This window comes from Octodon degus, unplaced genomic scaffold, assembly GCF_000260255.1.
Source record: "Octodon degus isolate 3935 unplaced genomic scaffold, OctDeg1.0 scaffold00015, whole genome shotgun sequence".
Classification (NCBI taxonomy): domain Eukaryota; kingdom Metazoa; phylum Chordata; class Mammalia; order Rodentia; family Octodontidae; genus Octodon; species Octodon degus.
In genome coordinates, this window is record NW_004524591.1 from 13,862,714 (window position 1) to 13,888,741 (window position 26,028).

Genomic DNA, 26,028 nt, shown 5'->3' on the forward strand with positions numbered 1-26,028 from the left:
TGCCTTGGAGCCAGGGAACCATGGACTGAAACCTTTACAAACTGTGAGCCAAATAAACCTTTCTCCCTTTACCTTTGGGTGTTAGGTATTTTGTCTCAGCAATGAGAATAGTAACTAAGATACTATTTATCTTCTTTGCTGCAATGTAAGGTCCGCGAGGATTTTAAATATTTATTTAAACTAGAATCGCCTGCTATCTTGTACCTAGTGCTCTTCTCTCAATTTATTTTTAGGAAATGGGAGGGGAATCTTTAGTTTTCTGTGAAAGAGTAAAATATGACTAGACAGTTTAAGTTTTCCTCTAAATTTCTTGTTTTATCTGCAACAACTTTAAGCAAAGGGACAGTTTGTTTAACTATTCAGGCCTTTTTTCCTTTGGTTATTTACACATTGATTATAAGCTTATTGAGTGTTCTAACATGGCCAGAATTATTCTGGCTGCCAAAGACATAGGTGTGAAGAAGGACAAAGATCCTGCCCAGCAACATTTTAGGGGGGTGATATAGCCTGTTAGTCCATATGCAGACAAATAATGTATTTTGAGAACAAATAAGTGCTACCAAGATTATAAAATAGCCTATATGAGTAGATCATGGATCTGCTTTAGCGAGTGATGACTGAGATGTCTTCTTAGAGGAGGTAACATCTGAATGGGACTTGACCTACTTAATAAATACATGTTAAGTATATGCTAGGTGTTGTGGGAGGTGCTGAGTACACAATAGTGAGAAAAATAAGCAAGATTAATATGTAAGATATATGAGGTATGATTGAAAACTATAATGACTGTTTAGATTTAAAAATTTTATTACAGAAAAAGACACATTAATTCACCTCAAATACTCTCTTCCCTTTGAATAGCTTGCATTCTTGCCACCCTCTGAAATAGCCATGGAAGTCTTTTTTCATGGGTGTCTTTAGAGGTGCTATTGTGGTTGCCTCATGCCTAAACTGATATAAAATTTACTTTTTATGGTCATTTTGACCTTGGGGAAGAGCCAAAAGTTGTATGGTGCCAGGTCTGCTGAATAAGGTGGGTGAGAACACACTGTAAAATGTTTTTATGAGTCTGTCTTTCCATTGGATGGCACTTGGGAGCAATGCTCACCATATTTTTGATCATACCTCATAAAGATACTCAGGAAAAGGACTTTACAATGGCTTCAGAGAGTGGCAAGAATGATGGGATAAGTGTATTTGAAGCAATATGAATATTTTGCAGGGAATTAATGACAATGTGTCTTTTTTTTTTTTTTTTTTGGTGTAACTGGGTATTGAACTCAGGCCCTTGTGCTTGCCAGGGAAGTGCTTATTCTACTGAGCCATCTCCTCGGCCCTGACAATGTGTCTTTTATTGCAATACATTTCTTTCTCTGTTTTTGTCTCTGTTTGTTTGTTTATTTATTTATTTATTTATTTATTTATTGGAGACAGGGTCTTGCTTTGTAGTGCAGGCTGGACTTGGACTCACTATGTAGTTCAGACTGGCCTCAAGCTCAGTGATAATCCTCCTGTCTCAGCCTTCTGAGTGCTGGGATTATAGGTGTGCACCACCATTCCTGGCTGTAATACATTTAGAACATCTAAACATTCACCATACTTGATCTTCCCTTATATAGTGATGGTAGGAAGTCAGTAATAATACCAAGCATCTGAGACTGAGGGAACAAGCACATGGGTCCCGGGACAGGAGTGCACCTGAATATTGGTGGAACTGCAGGGAGGCTGTAATGTCTGAAGCAACACGGAGAATCAGTGGAAGCAGACAACAGGAGGCAGGTGTGGTAAGGACAGGTACCACCTCTGGATTTTCTTTTGAGAGTTTGGAAGGCTATTGAAGGCTTTTAGTGGTGCAGTGTCATGGTCTGGACTATAGCTGTCTGGGGAAGTTGGCTGATCCGGAAGCAAGCCAAGGAGACAGCTAGGAAGCTTATATATAACTTAAATGTTCATTGTATGGTGATTATAATCATGATCTTCTGAATCCAGGAAAATTACAAATTCAAAGATATTGGTATTTATTTATTTATACAGGGTCTACAGGATCTCACTACGTAGATTGGACTTGTAGTGATTCTCCTGTTTTCAGCCTCCCAAATTCTGGGATTACAGGTGCATGCACCACCATGCCCAGTCTCAATTGCAGTCTCAGTGTGCCCTGGGGGCGGGGCTAGCATGGCAGGCTGAGGATGGAGCCCCAGCCTCTGTGCTCTGCCTAAGCAGGTGCTTTAGTCCGCTGAGCTATCTGGCTAGCCCAAGATATTGGTCTTTAGGGGAATTTTGTTTAAGTATGATGGTGACCCTCTCTTCTTAATACTGAGGCAGACAAAGCCTCATGTTATATAAACTGACACAGAAAGACTTACTCTCAATAAAATGGTAGATTCTGAACATTTTATCAGAGAAGTCTATGTCCCTTTTCAAAGGCATGACATAAAGGGCTTTTACAAATAGCCCTTTTGCAAATTGCTCAGGTTTAGCCACAAATCACCTTCCCTCGGCCAGAGAAGACAGCTCTTCCCCTGCTGGCCACAAGGTAATTCTTCAGCAGGTACTAGAATACCAGGGAAAGTGTAGTTTTGTTGTGTGGAGGAGCTGTGTGTGGTGGTTTTCTGGCCTCTTCCTGCAGAGCTCTGCATGTTTTTTCTTCCTTGCACAGCTGTTTGTAGACAACAACAATATTTATTTACAGTGCTAACTCACTGTCTTATGTTGTATATCATCCTGGCGAGGGGGCTGTCTGAGTTCATCCAGAACAGAATCTGGCTTGGAGTTGGAGGTCAAGACTGAACTGCAGCTTCAGAGAGCAGAAATTACTTTGGGTTTGAGGCCCATCACCTTTCTAGGGACCCTGTTAGAGAATTTTGTGAGACGCTGCAGAGGAAAGGAAGGTGTCGCTATAGTGACAGAGATTGAATTTCCTGCCAGTACCTGGTGGGTGAATGCTCAGAGCAGTTTCTCTTTGATTTAGAGAGCTGTAGAAGTATGACATTTTAAAGCTCTCAAGTGTGGAGGAGTTATATCCACACCCACTGTGGCAGCACAGTTGTCTGGGCAGAGCTGTGTGGTTTTCTATTTAAAAGCCATAGAATTGGGCAGTCACCTCTGGGCAGGCCCAGGTTCCTGTGCCTTGCCAGGTTCCTGGGGCTTAGCACTCATTGCAGGGCTGAAGTACTTCCAAAACCACTCTTTCATTTTGACAGTGATGGGGTTAGTTGGTAGCTCTGGGTTTTCTTGGTTCCCTAAAACTGAGGCAGTGCAACCCAGCTCTTGGCTGCTGAATGGTCATGAGGCTGAATGGATCAGGCTTGACAGAAAGAAAGAGAAACTCCTGTAAAAATAATGAATGACATTTTGGCAGCCCTGTGGGGTTTTCACATGATATCCTAGTTGGTCCTTACACTGAGATGGGAGAAGAAAGTTCTGTTATTATCATACTGCTGATATCGGTGGGGAAGCTGAAGCTCAGAAAGGCTGTGGTATATTCCACCACACATCACTGTAGTGGCAAAGCAGAGAGGTGAAATCCACCAAGCTCAGTGTATATAGCCTTTGCCCATGGATAGCTTTCCTTCCCAACCTCATTTTACACTTTAGGAAGCTGAGGCACTTAAAGAGTCATTAACTTGCCCAAGTTCCCATGGCTTGGATTCAACACAGATCTATGACTCTAGAATACATGCTCTTAATAAATGTCTGGGCTTGAAAATGAAGCAATCCTATTGATTGAGCTGCTATGACATGGGCTGGCATTTTTTACAAACATGTATATCTTCAGCAGAGAGATGGAGCCTTCCATAATCCCAACATCCATTCATGATAAAAACTCTGAAGAATATAGACGTACAAGGAGTTTATCCCATGAGTGAAATAAAGACAGGTGTGTCTCAAAAGGTCACTGAAGGAAGACCAGCTCTCTTCAGAGCCAGCACTCTCTTGAAGGTTTTTCCTGAGCTGTCCTGTTTTAGCATAGTATACCCTTCTCTCAGCATCCATAGAAAATGGATTCAAGGCTCTCCTGAGAATACCAAGATCCATGAAAGCACAAGTCTAGTGTAGAAATGGTGGGATAAAAGCCATTTACGGATGGGTATAGTGGAGCATGGCTGTGATCCCAGAACTCAGGAGGCTAAGGTAGGAGGATTGCTGACTTTGAGGCCAGCCTGGGATATATAGAGAGTTCAAGGCCAAACTAAACTAGACAGTAAGAGCTTGTCTCAAAAGAAAAGCCATTTATGATAGAACTACTGCCAACATCATATAAAATAAGGAAAAATTGAAAGATTTCTAAAATCAGGAAAAAATAAGGATGGCCACTATCATTAATGCTGTTCAATATTGTATTTGAAACTTAGGAAGAAGACTTAGGCAAGAAAAAGAAATAAAAGTAGAGCTAGATTAGGAGGAAGTCAAATTATCATTATTTGTAGACAATATGACTCAAAAAGAAGACCCAAAAATTCTATTAAAAGATCCTTATAATTAATAATCAAATCCAACAATGTGGCAGGACACAAAGATCAAAGCACAAAAATCAATAGTATTCTTGTACATCAATAATCATTGAAAAATAAAATAGGAAAAATACCATTCACAGTAGCACCAGAAAAATGCTTCATAATGAATATGATCAAGGAAGCGAAAGACCTCTACAATGAAAACTGCAGCACTCTGAAAACAGAGATCAAAAAGAACATCAGAAGATGGAAAGATAGTTCGCGTTCCCAGGTAGGTAGAAACATAGTCAAAATGGCCATTCTTCCAAAACCAATGTATAGGTTTAACACAATCTCAATCAAAATACCAACAAAATTCTTCACAGAGCTGGAGAAAACAATCCTAAAATTCTTATAAAACCAGAAGAGGGCTGGTGAGATGGCTCAGGGGTCTAAAGCACCTACTTAGAACAAGCTAAGCTAAGCAAAGCACAGGGACCGCGGTTCAATCCCCAGCACCACATGCCAGTCAGCTCCACCCCTTGGTGGGCTGAGCTGGCCACACACACACACTAAATAAATAAATAAATAAATAAATAAATAGATCATCCATCTGATTTATAAAAAAAAAAAAAAACCCAGAAGAGACGCAGAATAGGAAAAATCAATCTTAGGCAGCAAGAGCAAAGAAGTTTTAGAACTACAAACAATAAATTGCTGTTGCCTGTAAACTTCTCAAGACAGAGTATTTTATTGCATTAGCCCAAATGGATGAAAATAGAAAATTATTACCAAGAAGTGTGAATGCTCCCATAATAAATAACTAAAAATGTGGAACTGAAGTAAAGCATAGAGGCTGAAAGAGCTTGGAGATGTGTGATAGAAAAAAGCCTACACTGTGGTGAGTGGAACACTAGTGAAATATTCTTGTGAGGATTCAGGAAGAAAGAAGTAATGCTTAACAGAAAGCTTCAGTCTTCTCAGAGAACACCTAAATGGTCAGGAACAGAACATTAATAGAAAGCACAAAAGGGAAACATCTAGACCTCAGAGAGTCATCGCAGAAGCTGTGGGGCCCAATCAGAGCACAGCCACAGAGCCACCATCAGGACAGCCATGAATCAGGGTCATTCAGAGACCCCAGAATTTGTAGAACCACTAGCGTATGATGCCAGCTCAGGAGTACTGCAAGCCTAAGACTCTAGCCTGTGAGAGCTATGATGAGGGCCATGCCCAGGAAAATTGGGAGAGTGGGGCAACCTGGAGACCTGAAGCCTGAAACCCTGGAAGCCTAACAAAGCTGCAGATGAACAGGGGATCCTGACTCCAGTGTGTCTGGAAAGAAGGCCCTCTACTCAAAGAGCCTTGGACCAACGAAGGTTAAACCTGTAGATTTAGTGTTGCTTGCTCTGCGGGGTTTCAGACTTACTTGGGAAATGCTATTCTTTTCTATTTTTCCTGTTTAGAATAGAAATGCCTATCCTACACCTGTACCATCATTGTGCTGTGGAAGCAGATGCTATGCTTTATTTCACAGTTTCACAGCTGGAAATAAATTTGCCTCAGGATGAATCATACCTTGACTCTCACCCAAATCTGACTTAGATGATATTTAGATGAGTTGTAGGACTCTGACTTTAAAGTTGATGCTGGAATGAGTTAAGTCATTTTGGACTACTGAGAAGAAATGAATATTTTTTGCATGGGAGGACACAAAAATTTTGGGAGCACTGGTTGAAATACAATGTCTTGAATGTTAGTATTCCCAAAACTCGAATGTTGAAATCCTAACTATCTCCTCCTATGGTGATGGTATTAGGAGATGAGGCATTTGGGTGATGACTAGATTGTGAAGATGGAATCCTCAGAGATGAGATTAATGCCTTTACATAATAAAAGGCCTAAGGGAGCTTGTTTTCATCTTGCATCATGTGGGAACACAGTGAGGATGTGCCATCTATGATCCAGAAGCATCTTCCCAGACATTGATTCTGCCAGTCCCTAATTTTGAATTTCCTAGCTTTTAAAACTGTAAATAATCAATTTCTATTGTTTTTAAACTACCTCACTTTGTGATGTTTTCTTATAGTGTTTCCATTAGACTAAGAAAAGATTCTGGCCCAGCTGTGAACCTGCTGAATTTTGGTCTTGTGACTTGTAACACCAATAGCAGTCATTCTGAGAAGGCAGGAAGCCTTTGTACAAATTCAATGAAGCAGTGTTCTGGGAGAATAAATATGGCCATGACTGTTTGGAAAACTCCTATAGGACAGATGTCCTCTTACTCTCTGCCACCTCAGCTCCTACCAGTACTGAAGTAAAGGTTTATAGAACTTGATATCTGGCATATATTTTCAGGTTAGGAAACATCAACACATTTGCATCAGAAGGTACCTTTCATCACCCATGGCTCACCCAATAAAATATTAAACTTTATTAGAAAATTTTATTGTTTCAGACGTGATTTTGGGGGGTTAGAAGGTGGGGAATTCCTTTACAAGCAGGATCTAAATGAGCTAGTGTGTGACAAATGTCTTGGGAAGTTTTCTCTCAGACCCTGACTGTCCCTCCCAGCAGTAGGAGTCATTTCTCTACAAGGCCAGTTTTACAATGCAGTCTCCCACACTCCAAGCTGTTCTTAAGTTTCAAGGTTGACAGCAGACTCTGCTAGGATACCCTGGCTTTAAATTCCTAGAAATTAGTAGCAATATCTCACTTTTAACCACGAGCAAAGTAAAGACTATGAGATTCCTTCTTGTACCTCACTGGCTTAGATGGAAGAACATTTTCCTGGTCTATGAATTAGCTGTCATTCTTTGGACTGAGTTTGGATCCTCCAAGGTCTGGAAAATAGCCAAGATTCTCAAGGCTGGCTGAGATTTCCTACTGTATTTATGAACAGGTGTGTCTCAAAAGGTCACTGAGGGAAGATCAGCTCTCTTCAGAGCCTGCACTCTCTTTGAGGTTTTTCTTGAGCTATACTGTTTTAGCATAGTGTAACCTTCTCTTAACATCCATAGAGGATGGGTTTCAGGCTCCCTTGAGAATACCAAGATCCATGTAAGCACAAGTGCTGTAGAAATGGTCTAATGTATTTGCATATAATCTACACAATTCTCCTGTATACTTCAAACCATCTCTAGATTAATACCCAGCACAATGTAAAAGCTCTGTAAGTAGTCATTATAGTTTTATTTAGGGAATAGTGACAAGAAAAAAAGCTCGTATATGTTCAGTATAGATGTTCTCTCTTATTACTTATTTATTCATTTATTTGTTTGTTACAGGGTCTCACTACACAGCTCAGACTCATAGTGACCCTTCTCTCTCAGCCTTCCCAGTGCTGAGATTACAGGTGAGCACCACTGCACTCAGTTTCAGGGCCTGCTGGCACTGCATGCAGTGCAAGGGATCAAACTTAGGTCCTTGCACTTGCCAGGCAGGTACTTAGATAGCTAAGCTATCTCCCCAGCCCCAGATTTGATTTCTTGAAGAAACATTTCTAATCCAAGGCTGGCTGAATCCACTGATCAGAGGGCCTACTATGCAGGAGAGTACTCAGTCTTACTCAACACTGAGATGTGCTAGTTTTCTAGGGCTGTCATAATGAAATACCTCAAACTGGGTGGCTTTAAACGAAAGAGATTTTCTCCAAGTTCTGGAAGTCCAAGGTCAAGGTCTTGGCCAGTTGGTTTCTCCTGATGCCTCTCTTCCTGGCCTGCAGGTGGCCAGTTTTTGGCTGTGTCCTCATATCATCTTTTCTCTGTGTGCACATGACTCCGATCTCTTTCATGTGTCTCAGTTAGCTCCTCTTAATGCAATCACTTGTACTTCATTAAGGCCTCCCCAAATGGCCTTGTTTTAATGTTGTCATTTCTTTCAAAGCCCAATCTCCAACACAGTCATGTTGTAAGATACTGGGGGGTTAGGACTTCAGTACAAATTTTGAGGGTACACAAATTTGGAGACAATTATATCACCTTGCTTTTTTCTCACAGTGTGGGGATTCAGGCTTATGTTTCAGGGTAGAAAAGAAAGCAGGCCCATCCAAAGTCACCCCAAGGAGGAGAGAGACCCTTGAAGAAGGTTGGGGTTTTGACTGTGAGGGCCTTGCAGGACAAGGGGCAGGCCAGAAGGAATTGCTCAAATGCAGGAAAGACGCTTTAGATGCATCTGTTAAAGGAAAGACAACAGTGTCTTTCCTTTTAAATCAAATGACAGTTTTTGTATTTTTGAAACTGTTTAATTTTAACATCCTGCTTTGTAGCCTGCTTAGGTCCCAGGTGTAGTTGCAGAGCCTGCCACTGCCTGGGGCATCATCTAACACTGAGCGTCTGCCTTTGGCAACTTGCACTTTGCTGGCAGCTGAGCTGTCTGTCAGCAGCTCCCCAAGCCCAGACAAGCACGTATATCTTAATTACAGTGGTACACACATGGAGGGACACATGTGTTGGAGCAGTGGGTCCCCAAAGACACATCGTTGGGGGAAAATATCTGTGTAATGTTTTTCTGACTTTGAATATGTCCTCTTTGAGAAAGAGCAGAATAATGGCACATATTTTCTTTTAAAAATTATTATCTTGGCCTCATCACCCCCTGCCTTTCAAAGTGTTTTATTTGACAACTAAAAGCCAGGGGGTTGCATTAAAATATTTGCACTTTCTGTTTAATTGCTGGCCAGGGTGTGATTTCAGCAAAAGGGGCATGTTGATTGTCCTGGATGTTCATGTGGTGTCACTAACGTTACTTTCAGGCTCTAAGTCTATCTAGCAGCAGGGGAAAGTGATACTTAATTGGATTTTTGCAATCTTATAGGCAGCAATTGCTCTTTGCTTTAGAAGCTGTATATTGAGTTCAGAGTTGAACCAGCTCAACCCCAGCACTGCAACTACCTATTAACTTCACAGGCAGTTAAATCGAGGAATATAAAACCACACAACTAACTGTGCTCATAGCAGCTGAAAACCAGATAAGGCAATCTTCAAATCCTTTATTTCACCATATTGTGGTTGCTAATTACATTTTCAGTGATAAATAATACTGCAAAATTTCCCTTTGTCCAATGTCCTCTCAATGATCCCTGTGAAAAAGATTATATTTATCAATTGGGGACAATCTTGAGAAGGTGCTTGGGAAAGCCTTCATAGAAGGAGCTGTTGGAAGACATTTGAGAGGATAGGCCTCAGGAAAGGCAGAGAAGAGGAAATAAGCCACATTTCTGAGAACCAATGGTAGCTGTGGACCATGGGAGCCTTTAGCCAGTGGTTTCCAACCCAGCTGACCACAAGAGCCACCTGAAGGCTTTTACCTAATGTGATGTCTGGACTCCAGGGCACACCAAGTAAATAAAAATCTCTTTGGATTGTTGTATAGAATTGGATGTTTGTATTTGCTGAAAGCTCTCTATGTGATTCTCCTGTGCAGACTGGATTTGTGATCTTTTGCTGCGAAGAGATGACAATTGCTGAAGCTTCATATTTTTAAAGTTATTATTAATTGTATCAGTATAAACAAATATCATTACCAATTTGGTAAATTTGTGACATCAGTAGGATGACATGTAGATGAATACTTACTCTGACTCCAGTATTCTCATCTATAAAATGTAAACAGTAATAATCTAACTTTTTTTTCTTTTCTTCTGCAGAACCGGGGATTGAACTCAGGCCTTTGCGCTTGCCAGGGAAGCACTTATTGTACTGAGCCATCTCCCCGGCCCAATAATCTAACTTTCTGAAAGAGATTGCAAATGATCTTGCCGTTGACATCTTCACTGGTTGTCATAGGCAGTGACTGACAGACACATGAACTTCTGTTTACTTGGAGGTTGTCATAAGTTTAGAAAATTATGAAAGGTTCTAACTGTAAGTTTACATAAAAGACCTCACCTTCTACTCCAGGACCCTGTGATTATATTGGGTCTGTCCAGGTTGTTGTAAAATTCAAAACTCCAACCTAACCACCAAAGATCTCACAAAGTCATGTTTGGGAGGGAAATGGAATGATTGGTAATAGTATAATAGCAGGGTGCTTAGGGGGCTTGTCAGGGTTCACTTTTAAAGACGATAATATATTATCTATGAGAAATGATGTAACTTGCAACTAGGAACTGTAAATCATCCATGAGAGCTGTGGGCAGCGTGATTTCTTTTTCTTTCTTTTTCTTTGGCAGCACAAATTTCTAAATATGGATTTGATTATCTAGAAAGACTGAAGAGAATGGGGGGGGCTCAGGGCAGCATTGTTTTAATGGAAAAACACAGAAAAAGCAAATATATGTGGTGTCTGTTATTTAGGTTTGCTTTAAAATGTTACTGGATGGATAAAGAATGGTGCTTGTATCCCCAAGTTATTGAACCATTCTCCCATGAATTTGAGCTTAAACAAGAGCAGTTAAAAAGGTAGAATAAGGACCAGGAGATAGCTTGGTGGTCTAAGCACCTGCCTGACAAGTGCAAGGACTTGGGTTTGATTCCTGGTACCTCATGCTGTGCTGGTCCCTTGCAGAGCTGGCCACTGAAAATCAAACCTGGTGGTGCATGCCTGTAATCCCAGAACTGGGGAGGCTGAGACAGAAGGACCACTATGAGTCCAAGCTGCATAGTGAGACCCTGTACCAAATAAATAAATAAATAAATAAATAAATAAATAAATAAAAGATTTTTGAAAAGGGTAGAATAAGATGTTCACAAAACACCATGAATAAGAAGGGAAAAGTACTGGCAGGATGTATTACATTATTTTTTTCCTCATTAAAAGCATTAGTGTGAGGGACCCTAAATAACTTTTATTTTTTATTTTAAAGAGAAAAAAAAACCAATAAAAACAATGATACAAAATTTCAAGACAACATCCGAGAGTAACTATGGTTAATGTATTGCATATTGTAATCTTCAAAGTAGTTGTTCAGATTACAAGACACATGAAAAATTGATCAAACAATGTAAGCACAAACTTTTCAACGAACTAACTGAAATTAGTAGTTCAAGAGTCAAGTAACTATCTTGACTCTCTTGTATGTGTGTATATGTATGTATGTATGTTTATTTATTTATTTATTTATTTTCCCCTTTCCTTCCCTTCTTTTCTCCTATCCCCCATCCCAGTTGCTCTTTCCTTATAAACATCTTCTCATTTCAAAATACCTATTGAACATTTTGGATCTTACTCTTTCAGCTTCTTATACTAAGGAGACATTGCAACGTTTACACATATGAGTCTGATTTATTTCACTTATGAATATGATCTCAAGTTGCATCCATTTACCTATAAAAGACTCAAATTTATCTTTGTATATAGTTAAGTAGTATTCCATTGTATAAAAATGCCACATCTTTTTTTAACCATTCCTCTGTTGATGGGCATTTGGGTTGTTTCCAAGATTTAGCTATGGCAATTTGTGGTGCTATAAACATGGGTGCACATATATTGCCAGGTATGATGTTTTTAATTCTTCTAGGGAAATATCCAGAAAAGGAAAAGCTAGGTTGAATGGGACCTGTAATCCTAGTATTTATTTATTTATTTATTTATTTGGAACAAGGTCTCAATATGCAGCTTGGACTCGTAGTGATCCTTCTGTCTCAACCTCCCCGGTGCTGAATTATAGGCATGTGACACTAGGCCTGTTTTTTTTGTGGCCTGCATGGTGCACCTGGGTTCTGGAACTGGCATAGCATGTGGTATTGGGGATTGAACCGTGTCTTTGTGCTTACCAGGCAGGTACTTAGACCACTGAGCTATCTCCTCAACCCTAATCCTAGGTTTTTGAGGAATCTCCACACTGATTTCCACAGTAGTTGTACCAATCTACACCCTCACCAACAGTGGAGAAGGATTCCTTTTACCCCACAGCCCCTCCAGCCTTTGTTATTTATTGGTTGACTTCTTGATGATAGCCTTCTTTCTGGGGAAAGATGGAATCTCTGTGTTGTTTTGATTTTCATTTCTTTTTTAAAAAAATTTGTGGTATCAGGGGTTGAACTCAGGACCCTGCATTTGCCAGGCAAGCACTTATTCTACTGAGCTATCTCCCTGGGCCCTCAATTTTCATTTCTTGAAAGATCAATGATGTTGAACAGTTTTTCATATATTTAATTGCTACCAAAAAGCCTTTATGCTGTGGTGAGATAAAGGCTACTGGAAATGCATCTGAGTCTTAATTTTTTCCTTTTTTCTTTCTTCCTCCTTTCTCCATTCTTGCTTATTTACTACATGCTTACTATAGATACCATAGTGGTTAGATAAAATAGGAAACTAAAAACAAAACAAAAGAAAAAGCATTTTAAAAACAGGTATTTTCTGCTGTGTATTAAGAGCTTATTGATGAGAAGAGAGTGAAGTCCCTTTCTCAGATTCACTCCTGAGATGGACAAAGGCACACAGGAAAGGTGTGGCCTGAAGAGATCTTCCGTTAGTAACCAACTTCTTGTCATCCAGACTTCTTTATTTGATTTAACAGAATTAGGTCCTTGGAAATAGAGTCAGAGGGCTGGGCAATTTTCTTCTCAAAGAGTATCTGCAAAGGAAAGCTGGAATGCATTAATCATAAATGAGTCAATTAATTACAGCTCTCCTTCCCTGGTGGGGTCAGTGCTGGCAACAGGAGGCCCTGAGTTATTTAGGGAATTGGACACCGAAGATGCCCTTTATAGAGCCAATTATGTGGAAATAAATTACTCTTTCAGATAACAATATGCTATTCTCTTGGAACACATGAAGGGTGTCTTTTTTGTTTCAGATGTGGCTGCATGCAGTTTTCCATGATGATTAAAAGTCTGAAATGATTTGTAGAAAAACAAAGGTTTCTTCTGACTCTGGTTTTCTGAATGTAAGCATACTATATACTCAGAAAATATGGGGTGCTTGTTTTATTGAGCAATGAGCTGGTATTTGAGTAGGTTTTAAGAGGGGTTACAGGAGTGCCCAGCAGCTCTAGAGAAGATTGTATGGTGGGCCAAGGGTGGTTGCCCACTCCCTGGGCTCTTCACTCACCCTGGGAGAAGAGCTGAGAGGAAGAGCTACCAAAAGCAGTTCGGAGCCCACACTTCTCTGTCATACATGGCCATGCATGGTGTGGCCTCTGCTGTGCAGGCTAACAGGCAGGTACATGAGCTGGGGGACAGTGTGGGCTTGAGGTGGACTGAGAAGGGCCAAGGAGCCATTGTCCTTACAGCAGGACCTGCTCAGAGCCCAGGCTGTTCATGCCTCATCACCAGCAGAGTCTGGCCCGCAGAGTCTCCCATCCTCAGCCCCATCCAAGAACTGACCAGTGTGGGGAGAAGGGAATGGGTCAGGGTGCTTGTTGTGGTGTGGCTTATAATGGCTACTAAGTAGAAATCTCTAACACTCATCCAAAAAGGAGTGATTGAAAGTACTACATGGAGGCTTCTCACGAGAACACTGTATAAAAGCTGGAAAACAGTAAGATTCATCTCTGGCTCCCAACATTCAGAATCTTCCAAGCTTGTATGAGAGGAAAAAAAGAGCCAAAGACTCAGACATATGGAACAATGTTATATAAAATGACCACAAATGAAGTGGTGTGTTTCCATATATGTACAAATATTTAGGTTGTACCACATGAAATGACCCATATGAAGGTCAAAAAAAGCCAGTCTGCAGTTTCCTATAGTTTAGCTTAGAGTTTCTTCCCTGTGGCACTATTGATATTTTGGGCCAGATGACTCTTTGGGCGTGTGTCTAAGGGAGAGAGGGATGTTTGTGCATTGTACGATCATTAGCAGCATTTCTGGCCTCTGCCTTCTAGATGCTAGTAACAGTGTCAAATTATGACATCCAAAATCATCTCTAGACATTGCCAAGAGGATCCTGAGGGGCAAAATCTAAACCCTGACCTGGAAAACCACATATCTAATGTGACATATGTGAATAAAAAAGATGTGAACAGTAAACTGAGATGCTACTAGTTACCTCAGGGAAGGAGACTGGATATAGAATGTTGCAGTTTTACCTGCCTGTATTGTTTAAAATAATTGTATTCCTATGTTATCTGGGTCAAGAAATAAAGAAACTGGGATTGTGTTTACCTGGAAAGGACTGTGTGACTGTGTGTGCCTCACAGACAACACTAGGGGTAGCAGGAGATAACACTCTATCCTGCTTCTCCAGGTAGCTTGCAGGATTGTGCTTTGCCATGGGAGTTTTGATCAGGCCATCAGTGGGCTTAACCTGAATACCTTTCTGTCCTTAGGGTACTAGAGGGTGTTTGAGACATGTGCTACTTTAGGGAGTCAGGAAGGCTGGAACAGGGAATTTCTAAGACACTGGGGGGAAGGAAGAGGTGCGAGAAAAGGCTTTCAATACATGATGGTCCCTGAGAGCAGACAAGATGGTGAAGTCAATCCATTGGGTTGAGTCTGAATATCAGAATTGAGGCAAAAAGGGAATATGGAGCTGAGGATGGAAAATGAGCAACTCTGTTTATTTCACTTATTTTGAGGGCACTCTCTGTGCTGTAGTACAAGTGGTCATCAAACGTGTTTGTTTGCTATCTGAGACAGTGGTTCTCCAACTTGGCTGCTCACAGAATCACCTTGGAAAAATGAAGAGAAATAGATTTCCAGACCCTATTTTAGACTGAGTTAACAAGAAGCTGAGAATGCTGAAATTTTCAAAAGAAATTGTGCCTGGTGAAAATAATACATGGGTCATAGTATTTTCCAGAAAGTTCTGTGTGTTTCTTTCTCAGCTCCCCAGGCAATCCAAGAAATTATGATTTAAGAAAGAATTATCGAATTGGAACTTTGGGTTGGTTTTAAAGATGAGGAGGTATTCATAAATTTCATTTTAAAACACATTGGAAAGAAGCCAGATTTATACTACCAAATTATAATGAAATGTTTCAGTTCCAAATTGGTGTTTTAAAATATTAGAAGAAAAGCACTATTGATGCATCCAACAGTTATTTATTGGGCATCTCTGGCTACAGAGACATCTATGAGAGAATTATAGATGAGTGAGAGTCTCCATCCAGAATGATACCAGAGGTTCATTAAGGTGCCTGAACTTAATGCTAAGGGCAAGATCCCATCAGAGTTGGGAGAGAGGTGGAAACAATAGTCTCTGGACCTAACCCCAAGGACAGTGAAAAACCTTGTAAAGCTTCACAAAGATAAGAGTATAGAAGCATCATATATTTAGACCATTATTGTTTACTACTTATTAAATTCTGTTTTGTCTCAATTTAATATGTAGGTGACCAGAATATTTGGAGAAATACTGGGTTCCATCTAAGTGTTTTTCCCTTAACTTTTACAGTGAAAAATTTCAAACATACAAAAGCTTAAAAAAACCCACTGTAAACATGTACACACAAATTTGCACATACCACACATGTGAACTTAGCAATTGCTAACATTTTGCTACACTTACATTTCTTTCTGTATAGAGGTAAATTTTGAGTTTAATTTATAAATTTCATAACACTTCATCACTGAGTATGTTTACACACTCCTAAAAATAAGGGATTAACTTTTACAATTATCTTACTTTTGGAAAGTGAAAATAATTTTTTAGTATTATTAAACTGTAGTTCACATACAAATTTCCAGTATTGTTTCAAAAGAAATCTACAAAAGAATTTGTATCTGCTGTTGCTGCTTCTGCTCCTCCTCCTTCTCCTCCTTTTACTGAACTGATTTCCAAGGTAAACTTACACATTGCATTTGGTTGATACTTTGCATTAATTTTTGAGAACCTTGAACTCTTTGAAGAGTACTGTCTGATTATCTTATAGATTTTGGATTTGACTATTTTCTCATGGAACATTTAACTTATTCCTTTAGTCCCTTTTATTTCCTGAAGCCTAGAAGTTCAGCCTAGAGGCTTGACTGATAAATTCTGATTAAAAACTTATGATGGGAATACTTAATAGATGCATTTTTATTGTACTCTGTTAACTCTTCAAATGTTTTTCTTAAAGATCTGAAGTAGGAATATATTCAGGTCCTGAAACCAAAGGCATATTTTGTGGTATTAAGTTCATTTTATTATTAGAAAAATTACAAACTAGAAGGCAAAATCTCTTGTTATACCCTCTCAGGGTTAGAAAGCAGGATGCTCAATGGAGCACCACGAAATGGACACTTCAGAGTTTATTCCAGCACTATTTACAGAAAACATAGCTGAATTTGAACTGGATCACAGAGGGCTGAACAGGTTTCAAAGTGGCTTGGAAATCACTAGAAAATCAGAATGAATAGAGAGAACCCTACTTGAGTCAGAAAGCGGGAAGAAGACAGAAAGTAGAAAGGATCAGAAGAAATTAGGAAAATATGTAAGTGTTAGAGGGGACTGCTTGTGGTGACTTGATAATTACGAGCAAATTATCCTGTAGCATGGGTTTCAGTCAAGTTAAGAGACATAGTTATCACATGAAAATGGACAAGGAGCATCAGCCATGTTATTTTTATTTGAAGTTACTAGAAAATCTGGATTGGATAAAGTACAAGCTTGTAATCCCAGCTACTTGGGAAGTTGAGGCAGAAGGATAGCAAGTTTGAGGCCAGCCTGGGTAAAAATCTTTTAAAAATATATTTTATTTATTTAGTTATTTATTTATTTGGTACAGGGTGTTGCTATGCTGTGCGACTCATAGTGATCCTCCTGTCTCAGTCTTTCTAGCGTTGGGATCACAGGCATGTGCCACCATGCCCGGTTTTGGTGGCCAGCTCTGTGTGCCGAGTTCCAAGGCCAGCACAACATGTGGTAATGGGGATCAAACCCGGGACCTTCTGCTTTCCAGGTAGGAACTTAGACTGCTGAGTTATCTCCCCAGCCCCTAAAAAGCCTTTTAAACAAAAGAGCAAGCTGGGTGTAGTGGTGCATGCTTGCAATCCCAGCACTAGGGAGGCTGAGGCAGGAGGATTGCTGTGAGTTTGAAGTCAGCCTGGGCTAACTAGTGAGTTTAAGGCCACCCTGTATACTGCATAGTGAGACCCTGTCACAAACAAACAAACAAACAAACACAGGAATAATAGAAATGGGGCTTTTTGCTCAATATCCTCCCTAAGCTGAGCATAGTAGTCTGGGCTGAAATTTGTTTTCAAAAAGGACTTGAAGTACTCTGCTCCATGCTCTTCTTCTTCTTGCCTTCATGCTAAGCTCATTTAACTTCTGTGATGATTCGTGTGTGTGTGTGTGTGTGTGTGTGTGTGTGTGTGTGATGGTTCATTTTATGTGTTAACTTGACTGGGCCATGAGCACCCAAATATTTAGCCAAACTTTATTTTGAGTGTGTACATGAGGTTGCCATTTGAATTGGTAGAGTGAGTGAAACAGATCGCTCTGTTAACATGAGTGGCCCTCATCCTATCATTCAAGGCCTGAATGCCTGACCTTCCCATAAACAAGAGGAGACTCCTTCTAGGTGACTGACTTGAGTGGGAATTGTAGACCTTGCTTGTGTGTAGACTGAAACAGAAACACAGGCTGTTCTTTGATCTCGAGTCTGCTCACTTTTGGTTTGGAATTACATAATTGGCTTTTTTCCCCCCTGGGTACAGTGGGCTTTATTGATGGTGTGCAGTGGCAGTGAGCCAGGGATCCCAAGGCCCCTCTCATTCTAGGGAGCCTGGGATGGAAGCTGTGAGGGGGAGATTCTCAGTGTTGGGCCTGAGTAGGGCAGTGACTTCTACAGCATGTCCTCTCTGTCCCTCTGGTCTCACTGGGCTGTGTTGGGGGTCTATTTACTCCTTGGAGGACATGTGGACCATGAGGTCCACCACCCTGTTGCTGTGGCTGAACTCATTGTCATACCAGGAAATGAGCATGACAAAGTGGTTATTCAGGGTGATGCCAGCCCTAGTATCAAAGGTGGAAGAGCGGGTGTCACTGTTGAAGTCTGAAGACACAACCTAGTCCTTGGTGTAGTCCAGGATGCCTTTGAAGGGCCCATCTGATGCCTGCTTCACCACCTTCTTTATATTGTCCTATTTAGCCACTTTCTCCAGGTGGCAGGTCAGATCCACCACTGACGTGTTGGGAGTGGGCACACGGAAGGCCATGTCTGCGAGCTTCCTGTTCTGCTCTGGGATGACCTTGCCCATGGCCTTGGCAGTGCCAGTGAATGCAGAGATGATGTTCTGGGCAGCTCCGTGGCCATCACACCACAGCTTCCCAGAGGGGACATCCACAGTCTTCTGGATGGCAGTGATGGCATGGACTGTGATCATGAGTTCCTCCACAATGCCAATGTTTTCATGGATGACCTTGGCCAGTGGTACTAAGCAGTTGGTGGTACAAGAAGCATTGGTGACAATCTTGAGGGAGTTGTCATTCTTCTCATGATTCATACCCATCACAAACATGGGAGCATCGATGGAAGAGGCAGAGATGATGACCATTTTGGCTCTGCCCTTCAGGTAAACCCCAGCCTTCTCCATGGTTGTGAAGACACCAGTGGACTCCACCATGTACTCAGTGCCAGCATCACCCTACTTAATGTTGGTGGGATCTTGCTCTTGGAAGATGGTGATGGCCTTTCCATTGATGACAAGCTTCCCGTTCTCAGCCTTGACAGTACCATGGAACTTGCCATGGGTGAAATCGTACTGGAACACATAGACCTTGTAGTTGATGTCAATGAAGGGGTCATTGACGGCCACAACATCCACCTTGCCAGAGTTAAAAGCAGCCCTGGAGACCAGGTGTCCAATATATGGCCAAATCTGTTCACTCTGACCTTCACCATCTTGTCTGGATTGCTGCTGGCTGCATGGGAGGAACAGTTGTCAGCGGGTGAGGAGGAGCAGAAAGCCACATCATTGGCTCTTCCAACACCAACTGAAATTTGCTAACTGCAATTCTGAGACTTCTCAGGCTCCATAATTATATGATCCATTCCTTATGATCAGTCTTCCTCTCATTCATTCATATCCTCAGTCTCTATTTCTGTCTCCGTCTGTCTCTCTATTTATATTTCTTGAAGGAATCCTAATACAGACTTTCATTTTCTCTCTTTTATTTCTTGGAGGAGTCCTAATACAGACTTTCATTGCGAGCTGGGGCTGCAAAAGAGTTTTGGCCCACCTTCTTCTGCATGATAGAGAGCAGAACAAGCAGTGGGGTGACGTTTTTTCCTTTCCACAAAGCAGATGAGTCAACCTTAGCCTGTGGGGATCAGTGGGTGAGAGGGAACCACGGAGAATAGTAACAGTTCCTTTGTTCCTTCACCAGAATCCTCTAGAAGCTTGGAAAAATTGGATGTAGAAACCAGCAAATAGACTCACAGGGAAGCAGAAGAGTTTTCCGTGTCACTCAGGTGTCCTGAGGATTAGAATGCACACATATGATATCTTGAACATCACCTTGAGAGAGAAGCTGAAATGAGTTAACTATAATAACAAAAGTTGTTTGGGGTTAGATTTAGTCAAGACCAAGAAAGGGGCTTCTTTCAGATATACTAATAAACAACAGCAATTTTTTTTTGCTGTTTGTCTTTCATAGACAAATGGAAAACATTTTTCCATCTTCATAGCAAAGATTCAGAAGCTGTTAAAAATTACAAGGAACATTAATAACCTACATAGTACATTTTGATTTGGGTACATCTGATATCACACCAATAACAAAAACCTGTCTTATTACAATAGATTGAATCTCTGTTAATAAAGTTGAAAAGATCAATGATTTTATGTAAGGATCCTAAACATATTTGGCTTCCTTTTCTTGTCGGAAACAATTAATTAGATAGTCAATAATTTTTGCCCTATTTAGCTTAAGGATGGAAGGAATAGTTTTTAATGAAAGTGATAACAATAACAAAAGCACCCGTATTTTTATTTCTAGCTCTGAGCAATTCATGAGGGAGTGCTAAAATCTTTTAAATGGATTTTTAATGAAAGAAAATTTCTATGCCTCTTTGCCTTTACTTTCATTGGCCTTCTACTTGAATTACAGTTTTGGAGAAAATTATTGCAATCTGAATCATTCTGAGTGGGCTTTCCCTAAAACCCATAAATACCCATGAAAACATGGTTAATGTAATTATTTGATTCATCGAATAACTATACTTCTATGAAGTGGAAAGCTCCACTCCAGTCTCCAGAGATGCAGATGTTCAGCACAGAGCTTTCCCTTAAGTTGTTGATGATTTCATTGGCAGTTGCTCTAAAAATTAGAAATAAGAATTGTCATAGTCCATGATTGAGGAGGAATTTCTGCTGCTTCCTTTAATGGTGAGACTGTTAAAAACTCAGTAATGCTTTCTCTGGCATTGGACTCCTACACTAATGGCAATGCAGAGTTACTAAGGATCATTTGAAGGTGATTCCCGAGTTCATCACCCTGGATCTTCCCTATTAAGTTTCTAGAAACTGAAGAATCAGGCAACAGTTTTTCTCTGAACAAAATCTGCTTCTGAAGGTGGTGCAAATGCATCTCTGTTCTACAGTATTTCAAATTGATCATGTTGAATAGGTACTGGCTAGGTAATAAGCCCTTAAACCTTAAGTCATAATTGGTAGAAAAGTCAGATATTTTAGCCAATAAATTGAGTAGAAGTGTATACATGGAGAGAAGCAGTAGAGAATAGCCCTGTAGAAACAAGGGGTTAACCAGGAAAGTATTTGTACAGGAAGGTATTGCCCAGCAGGATTTTGAGAATAACCTGGTGTTTTGTGACAGGTGGTCCAGGTAGTACCTGAAGTAGGTGCAAAAATAGTCATAAAACATAAGGTACTATATCTGCATTCTGAGTAGCAGCTTTTCTCTTAAAACTGATTTTTCCATATGTAATGTAGCTGAAGATGGAGGGGAATGTTAGAGCCCTTGGGAGTGGAGATGTTCAAAGTGTAATGTTTTCTTTCATCGTTTTCCACATTAATGAGGACTGGCTCACAGATGGATTCCGTTTCTCTGAGAATTGCATTTTCTTGTTTATGACTGAGAAATGAATGGGTACATGTCTCATTTGGTTTGGTGAAGCACCTGGCTTAAACTGTCTACTAAGAACTGAGTTTAAAGTTGTGAATATTTATTTGTTCTTGGCTTCATATTTGAGGAATGTTTTTTTCTTCAAAAAAGCACTAGAAGAAACAGTAAGTATGTTACAGAGATACACCTTAATCTTCCAATATGGCACTTAGTTAATGATAAATGAACAACGGGAAGAACAATTCTTACAGCACTAAAGAAGGGAGATGATGTTTTGAAGACACAGAAGAAAGTTATGAAGCCTCAGTTAGGCTTAATGTGAGAATCAGAAGAAAAATTGAGAACACATCTGCTGTATAGATTTTATTATACCAGAAAAAAACCACCTTTATAAGTAAGAAGTTGCTGTAGGAGGGGCTCATTGAAGAACAGAGTTGTCAAATAAAAATCCATATTGAAGGCAAAAAAAAAAGGATAAGTATATCAGCAGAGAAAATTGAATGTGTAAGATTTTCAGTAGTTTTGAAATGCTCTTAAAGTACAGTGGCTCTTTTTCCCTAATGAAAGCATACAGAGACTCACACCACATAAATAGGGTGTGCAAGTGTAGGTAAGGTTCCTATCCACTACACGTTTATCCTTGGTCCAAACCATGACCAAGTAAGAGTGTCCTCTAAAACCCCTAGTGAAATTTAGGACTGAAAACCACTGATGTAGAAGCTAAAATTGAGAAGGCACTTCTAAAGGACATGGCAAAATGCTGAAAGTGCTAAAAGTGAGAAGTATGGACGAGTTACTACTAAGATAGAGTCATGAATAGTGCAGTGGTTGATCTACCTTGTCAACTTCAGAAGTTTATAAGCTTAACTAAATTGCCTCAGCAGTTCCACACCCTAGGGCGTAGAGGAGCCACCCTAGGCTGGGACTCATCACCTAAATGATATAAAAGGGAAATTAGGAAGGATGGAGCATTGCATTTCTTTGGAGGAGAACTGGTCTTCGCCTTCAGCTTAGACATCGTTTTCTAGCTTCTAGTGCAGACTTTAGCTTCCACCTTGGGTCCTTCGGCCTTCTGGTATAGACTCATCAGCCTTCCATGGCACACCATTCAGCCTCCTGATATGAACTTGCAGGGGACACTGTAGTGAGTGTCAGACCTTGGACTGAATCCTTCAGTCTCCAGTGTGCAGATGCCCTCTCTGCATGCTTCCTCATCCAATTCTGTGGCCAACTGTTGTAAGCCAATCTTGGCTTACCAGATTCACTCTTAAGGCAGCCTGAGCCAGCCAAAAAAATGTTATTGATAATTTTCTTATGTGCCAGACACATTTTAGAAGAATGATACACAAACACAACTTATTCAGCAAGAGGATGAGGAATCTTGGCCTCACACTTTGTGTATTTCACATAAATACTAAGTGGTAGAGTTTTGATTTAAATCAGGTGTATAAGAAGATAAAACAACTGATTTTAGAAGGAAACAACTTAGGATTGCACTGTGTTTGGACTTTTTTATTTGTGTATCATGTAATTTTTTATTTTAAAGAGAAAATATAAAAATAACAATAAAATAGAGTTTCAAAGCAGGCTAGTAGGAGAGTAATAGTAATTAATACTTTGCATTTTGTTTCCTGCACATTCCTGCTATTCAGTGTATAAAATATATGCATGAAATATTGTCCAAACAATATTAACACAAATCTTTCTTTTCAATGAACTCAGAGAAACTAGCTGTATAACTATCATAACTATCTATCTCTGTCTATCTATCTATCTATCTATCTATCTATCTATCTATCTATCTATCCTCTTTTTCCTTCCTTCCTTTCCCCTTTCACCCATTGCCAGCTCTTAAACATTTTTTCATCTTTTTCTTTAATATTTATTAAGCATCACATCATGCTAACATTTATTTTTTTATTTTAAATAGAATAAAAAATGATACAGAATTTCAAAACTGGATGATAGGAAATTTACAATAATTATTGTATTGCATATTGTTATCTTCAAAGTAGTTGTTCACATTACTAAGATAAAGGCATGTCACATCAAATTGATAAAACAATATTCCTTTCCCTTTCACAATGTCTCTTGTATATTTTGGATCTTATTTACTCTTTCAGTTTCTTACACTAGAGAAATAATATGATGTCTATACATGTGAGTCTGATTTATTTCACTTATGAGATGGTCTCTAGTTGCATCCATTTACCTATAAAAGCCTTGAGTTTATCTTTCTTTATACCTGAGTAGTACTTTTATACTCAGCTGTATAAAAATATCACATCTTTTTCATCCATTCCTCAGGTGATGGGTATTTGGGGTTTTCCCAAGATTTAGCTATGCCAAATTGTGCTGCTGTAAACATGAGTGTATATGTATCACTATAGTATGAGATTCTGGCAGGTAAAGAAGGTGGGGCATGGTTTCTCCCCTCCTATGGGGCTCTCAGAGGTTCCCAAGATGTTAGAGAGACAATGGGGCAGCCCTCAGACTTTGTACCAATCTAGAACACCAGAAAAAATTGGAGGACTCTTCTTGACAATGCTATATATAGCATTGTCCTCCATAGTAGGAAACAGAAAGTTCTTTGATTCTTGATCCAAATGAATAGTTATGAATGTTTTTGAAAAATAAAAAAGAAATTATTAATATAATTTAAATCAGGCTATCCTTAAGTCAGTACCAAAAACTCAACACTGAAATGTGTTGAAGAAGGAATAGGATAAAGGGACATTAAGACAAGAAGTAGAGATAACTTGTCAAGGATGTCTACTGTTGTAGAAACCCAGGGAAGTAGCAGGAGGATGATGTGAGGTCAATGGTGGGTTTTTTTGTTCTGTTAAGGTTGATGCTGGTAGGGATATATATTAGTTCATTCTCTGTTACTAAAACACTGTATGTGACACTGGTAATTCACAGAGAAAAGAGGTTTATGTTGCTTACAGGTTTGGAGGTTGAAAGTCTAAGATAGATTGCTTCATCTGTTTGACCTCTGGTGAGAGTGTCATCACAACAGCAGGAGCATGTGTGAAAGAAGTGGACAGGAAGGCCAAGACTTAGGGGCCACTGGGCGACAAAGACAAGGCAAGAGGCCTTAAAATTCCTGACTTGAAATTATACTACAAAGTTACTGTGATAAAATCAGCATGGTACTGGCAACAAAATAGATCTGAGGATCAATGGAATAGATTAGAAGATGCAGAAGCCTCTACAGACACACTCAGCAACCTTATCTTTGACAAGGGGGCCAAACATGCTTACTGGAAGAAAGACAGCCCCTTTAAAAAATGGTGCTGGAGAAACTGCCTCTCAACATGCCAAAGACTAAAACTTGATGCAGGCCTATCACCATGCACTAAACTCAATTCAAAATGGAATAAAGATCTAAACATTAAAACAGAAACACTAAATCTCCTGGAAAAGAAGGTAGGAGGAACTCTTGAATACATAGGGGCAGGCAAAGAGTTTGCGAACAAAAATCAAATCGCATGGGTAATGCTGGAAAGAATTAACAACTGGGACCTCCTCTTATTGAGAAGTTTTTGCACATCAAAAGAAATTACCAACAAAGTGAAAAGACAACCCACAAATTTGGAAAAAATCTTGACTAATGAGCACTGAGACAAAGATCTGCTTTCTAGAATTTATAAAGAACAAAAAGCCATTAGGTACCCAAAATTTAAGGACCCAATCTGGAAATGGGCATTGGAGATGAACACATGCTTCTCAGAGGATGAAATTAGAGAAGCAAATAAATATATGAAAAAATGCTCCACATCGCTAGCCATTCGTGAAATGCAAAATAAAACAACACTGAGGTACCATCTCACCCCAGAAAGAATGACTATCATAAAAAAAATAAACCAACAATAAATGTTGGAGAGGCTGTGGGGAAAAAGGAACCCTTCTCCACTCACTGCTTGTGGGAATGTAGACTAGTGCAACCATTATGGAAATCAGTGTGGAGACTCCTTAAAAAACTAGAACTGGAAATCCCATTCAAACCAGCTATCTCCCTACTGGGAATTCTCCCAAAGAAACTGAAAATGTTATATCATAGTGATATATGTGCACCTATGTTATAGCAGCACAATTTGTGATAGCCAAATCTTGGAAACAGCCAAGATGCCCATAACCTGAGGAATGGATGAAGAAGATGTGGTATTTTTATACAATGGTGTATTACTCCTCTGTAAAGAATGATATACTTGAAACCTTTATATTTAAGTGGATGTCACTTAAATATAAAGACATACTCATAAGGGAAATAAATCAGACCTACCTGTGTAAATATTGTATAGTCTCCCTAGTATAAGAACTGAAAAGAAGAAATAAAAATAGAAAGATAAAACACAATTAAAAGGAAAGTGAGAACTTAAGGATTAGACAATAAAGAGAGAGCAAGGAGAAAAGCTCGGAAACATGACAGGGGCAAAGCCATACATTTATATGCACAAGATGTTTAAGGCAATGATCCTGAGATTCTTCAGCAGGTTTTCAAAGCTAGCAGTTAATTGGTAGGATTCTCACCCTGACTAACTATATATTCTGATACCAGTGAACTAAGCAACATGCACTGAAGATAGCAATGTGTAATACTAGGGTCATGCTTGGAATGCCTGTCATTCTGGTCTTCTAAATATGTACTGCTTGTAAGGTCATAACAATTACTGCCATACTGTCTCTCAAGTAA

General features: G+C 39.7%; 1 pseudogene; it reads right to left on the reverse strand.

The window, feature by feature from the left end:
• Positions 1-18,145: 18,145 nt before the first annotated feature.
• On the reverse strand, positions 18,146-19,149 carry LOC101568898 (annotated as a pseudogene).
• Between the last annotated feature and the right edge of the window lie 6,879 nt (positions 19,150-26,028).